The following is a 5,458-nucleotide window of genomic DNA, read 5'->3' as shown; positions in this document are numbered from 1 at the left end:
CATCTGACCCCGGTGCTCTTTCCTGCCAAGGCAGGGGGTCGGACTAGATGATCTACCTAGGTCCCTTCTGACTCTAGCTACTATGAAACTATGAAACTATCCAAAGTTCATTCACTTGCAACTGTACCAATGTCAGATATGCCATCATCTGCTCACAGTGCCCCTCTGCTGGCTACATTGGACAGATTGAGTAATCCCTATGTGAAAGTACGAATGAATACCAAGCCAATATCAGCTTCAGAAAGAAATGCAGGCCTGTGGCAGAACACTTTAACATCCCTGGACACTCCATCACTGAACTGAAAGTGGCTGTGTTTAGGCAGAAAACTTTTTTAAAATTATTTGAACAGGAAGTTATGGAACAAGAAACCATCTGCATACAGGACTGTGTTAAGTATGGTTAAAATGGGGACTATGAATTCTTATCTCATTACCTGGATTAGCTTTTGTGACTCCTTTGTTCCCATGGGTTTGTTGCTTACTTGTACACCATCTCTCAATGGAGAATGTCATCTCAATGACAGTATACCATGAGTTTCATGCAGTGATGCAAAGCAGGACTCAAAGAACAAGTGTTCTTATTACCAAGACTCTGAAATCTCAAATGATTTTATAAGCAGTTTTAAATGAGAAAATTGAACATGGAATGTGTAAAAAAGGTCTGGTTTCCACAGATTTCTGATACAGAAGTGATTCAGTTAGACCAGTTATCATCACTACTTTCAGACCATGTGCACATTGGATCCTCTTTCCAGATGGAGTCACTGTATCAAAAGTCTGAAAATAGGGCAGGGGCACAGTTCAGTAACTTGCCACACCTCAATTTATTACATAACAGTTATGCAGCACAAAAGTTTCAGCTTGGCAATGGATTTGTCATTTTTATTGCACAATACATTTTTTGAATGTTTGGCTTAGCTGCTACCTACACTTGAAGGCACATACATTGAGAATCAACGTAGTTTGCCCCTCGTGAAAAATCCTAAAGGGATGCTGGATTCTCTCTTCAAAACTGAGGAAGAATTGGACTTGACAGCAGAAACATAGGCTGATGTTTAAGGTCTCATTATTTTGTTCTTAAGTCCCTAACTTTGTAGCATAAATTTAATAAATGTTTCACTTGCAAACCGTTAATGTCATTTTGCTTTAGTAACCTGTCTCCAATATAAATTCTCTCTGTCTAACCCCCCTTGCCGTGGGAACAAGCAGGGAAAGCCTGTTTGTTCCCACTTCCCAGGGCACGGGAAGGAGGAGCCACATGTGAGAATTCTCCTGTGATGTGTGCATGCAAGAATTGCACATGGTCCCCCAGCTTTGTACATAGACACATGGGTCCTTGTAGGGGGCAGTGGTATGGCCCTCAACATCACACCTACCCCAGGCCCCATGAACCCTCTGGGCAGCCCTGGGAGTTAGGCATCTAGCCTTCTCATAAAAATCAGAAAGGTTTCCTACCCCACTATCAAAGGCATTCACATAGGTCAGTGCTCTACTGTTACTTTGGAGACCTGAACACAGTTTTTCACATCACAGGATTATGTCCTAGCCATTAGGCTGTTGACTATTCAGTGCTAGGACTCTCCCTCTCCTTTCATCCTTTTCCAAACACAAGAAAACCAAACCTAGGCATTTAACTTTAGGGGAAGAATCAAAACTAAGAAACCTGAGTGGAGGAAGATGCCTCTGTGACCACCTGTGGGAAAGTCACCTGCGTAAACACCTATGGTGGCTAAAATTTAAAATTTTTAGAATTTTAAGGCTTATTTAGTGCATATTGATTATTATTCAATATATTCAATACAAGCATGGCTAATTAGTGTGCTAGAAAGCAAAATCAGGCTCTCATGGTCTTATCGGGGAGCAGCTCTGTAACAATGCATTTCTCACATGTTCCAGAGATAGAGATATTTTTCTTTTGGGAGTACAGTGTGTCTAATGAACCTTGAGATGAGAAGCAGCTCCATCTCCCATGTAGCCAAAAGATAAGAGCACAGCTGCAGGGATTTACCCGTCCTGGTACCTAAAAGTCCCAATTAGGAATGGAAAGATTCCAACAAGATGCTCATGTCTTACCAGACACCTGGTGCATGAAACACATGTGAACAGATCCTCCATTTGGCTGGACAAGGTACATCAGACTAGACCACTAATGCACAAACACCAGCTAGGTACATAATAAATGGGCCAAAGGTATAACAGTGGAGAGGAACACAGACAGGGTGTGTTCATCACTCAGCAGCTTCCTCCAGGTGAGAGCACCACAAACCGAAGCAAAAGACCTTTGTTTCTTGTTTATACTTCCTAAGATTTGGTTCTACAAAACTATAAAGATCCTTTTAAATCCACTAGGTGGTGTAATTTGTCTTTTCCTGTCAAATGTGCCTTTATAAATATTCCACAAAATCACTCTCTAAATATAGCTAGGATCAAGGAATTTCATGAAGCATGAAACAAGCTCTGTATCTAAAATACTGTGGTCTTACAGCAGAATATAATGCCGCTACTGCAAGAATGTAGTGAATCCTCAGTGATGTAAGGATGAATTAAAATAGTTACTCACCCGTAAAGGATGTCAGGCTTCCAGAATTTCCTTACATATAGCGAGGCCAGTTCCAAAACCAAGTCCTAAGTGCCTAGAAACCATTCCAGCTTAGCTGCTACCTAACCTTGGAGGCACCTACATTATTTATTTTATCTAATGACAGAGCAGAGACCAGAAACCTGAACTCCTCCCGCTTCCAGATCCGAACTACTGGATTAGGAAGTCATGCTGCCTGTTTATTACCCTGTTCCCTTAGGTTGAGGAAGGATTCCAATCCAGGCCATACTCTTCCTGGGAGAATATTCTAACTACTGCTATTCTATAATATTATTATTATTATTATTGTTATTAATAACAATAATAACAACAGCAGTAGCCACTAACACCACAGATAAGAATAAGTCTTGCTCAGTGACCTAAAAGGATTAAGGTGCCTACCTTCACGAGAGGGTATGGATCCTGGGTGGATAGAGTTGGCTTCTCGCAGCCCTGATTCAGGTCTCTAGTGATGGGATTTAAAATGTATCCCTGCGTTCAGCAGTAATGAATTGGCTAGCTGTAGCCAGTGCATGCTGTGTTACTCAAATACTTCCCATGTTCACCTTAGTTCTCATTCCAAGGCACCTTACTCTCTCTGTGCACATACAACAGACCTCTGGGTTCCACCCCAATGCCAGGGGCCTAAAAGATAGTCACAGTGAATTACCTTTCAGGCACCCAAATCTTTTATTGAATATAGCTTTACAGACCCATTTCTAGGAACGTAGGACAGAAAGAGGCTTCCTGGGCCATCAAGCCCAGTCCTGTGCATTTGCAGTCACTCATCAGCCAAGGAATCCCTCAGATCACTACTTCAAGCTGTCATCAACAACTACAAGAAGTGCAACCCAAAGCACAAAAGAAACCTTATAAAATGACATATGTAAAAGCAGAAAAGAGGTCAGTGCCAAAGCCCTGCCACTGCAATGACAGGGATACAGTTGCTTTATGTATATGCTCAAAAGATTCTAGGAAAATACTGATGTCCCGTGCTACTGAGGAAGGCAATGCCCCCACTCTCCAAACAACTTTCACATTACCTTCGTTCTCAATTTGGGACTGCAAATATATAACTAAACATCACACACGCTACCTGGTGTGCCAGAACTCCCTGTTCTATCACACTAGCTCTTCAATAAACTTACCTAGTTCAGTCTTAGAGATGCAAGTTCCTTGCCCTCCTCCACTTCAGTTGGAAGACCATTCCAAACTTCACTTCTCTGATAGGTAGAAATTTTCAGCTGATTTCCTATCTAAATGTACTGATAGTCAATTTGTAGTCCTTTGACTTGTGCTGGTGCTGTTTTTCAACCTAAAAATCTCCGCCCACCCTGTTATTTGTCCTATGTATGTAGTTGGGAAGTGATCATCTCCCCTCTCAAGTCTCAGTTTTGTTAAACAAACCAAACTTGTTTAAACTCCTTTCATAAGAAAACTCTCCATGCTGTTAAACATCTTAATGACCTTTCTTTGAACTCATTCCGATTTAAGTTAATCTTTTCTGAACATGGATGAACCAAACTGCACACAGTAATGTAAAGGAGTGCCTTGTACAATAGAGGTAAGTTCCTCCTTGTCTCTGCTGCATATATCCCATCTCATACACTCTAAAACTGCTTTAGCCTTTTTCACAACTGCATTGTACTAGTGGCTCATGGTTACCTTTTGATTAACCAATGTACCCAAGTCTCTCAGGTGTCTCCAGTCAATGTACCCTTTTCTCAAAGCTGAAGTCCTTGCTGTTGGTTTCTAAGCAGATGACTTTGCACCTAATACTGTTAAATGTAATTCTATTTCTTATCTTCTATTCCACCAGATTATCTAAATCATCCTGTCTTCTCCATTGGCAACACCCCACAGCTTAGTGTCATTCACAAATTTCATGAAGGTGCTCCTAACTCCAGGATTAAGGTCACTTATACAAATGTCAAGCAAGATAGGTCCCATGACCATCCCCAAAGAAGACCACTGGTAGATGTTCTCCTGTCAGATAATTCACTTTCAAAATCAACAACATCCTATTTAACATCCTAAGTCTAGACAGAATTTTGGTGAGTCACAAACCAAACTGACTCAGTGGCTGCAAAAGAATTTAGCACCTAGTTTCTTTAGACAATTCTACTTTGTACAGAAAATTTACATAGGTGCTTTGACTTGAGCAAATGGTAGCTGGTAGTCCAGACACAGACTAGAGAAAGATATTCAGAAAGTCTGAGCCTGAATAGATTCAATCTTTGCAGGCTGGTCTAACCTGGCTAGGCTAAATCAGTTTGTAACTGTACAGACATCCCAGAAATGCAGGCATATGCCTGCGGTGGGTCAGGTTATAAGCTGGGGTGCACTAGAGCAGCCCTTCCTTCCCTTCCCTTCTATAGCATTGAGCTGAGGGGGGGAGTGGCCAAGCCCTGGCAGGACACTCTGATTAGTTTAGCAAGGAATTGATAACAGTGTTTATCACCCCTAGCTCAGTGTTTATCATCCCATTAAGAATACAACAGAGGGACATTACCAGCTACCTGTTGATTCTGCCTTTGTCCGGTCTGTCACAGCATGGACCATAGGCAGCATGTGGTCTGCTAGCTTATACAAAGGCACCTCTCAGCAAGGCAGAGGGAAGTGAGGAATTCCTGTGTCACAGGGTGGGGGCCCAGGAGCAACCGCGATCTCTCCTGGCGCCCCCTACCGTGCCAAGCGGGTGTCCATGCACCCTCGTTATCTCGTGTCACGGAGTCGCAGAGGTGCTCCGTGATTGTGAGGGTGATTGGCAGGGCTGCCAATCACCCAGGCAGCCCAGGTGCCTGGTTGCCAGGGGCAACCAGGTGGTCACATGACCGGAAGAGGGCAGGGCCTGGCCTTTATAACCAGCGTGGGCCAGAG

This window comes from Crocodylus porosus, unplaced genomic scaffold (genome assembly GCF_001723895.1).
Source record: "Crocodylus porosus isolate Cpor-Errol unplaced genomic scaffold, CroPor_comp1, whole genome shotgun sequence".
NCBI lineage: Eukaryota > Metazoa > Chordata > Crocodylia > Crocodylidae > Crocodylus > Crocodylus porosus.
The sequence above is the reverse complement of the archived record's forward strand: the minus strand, read 5'-3'. Positions refer to the sequence as shown.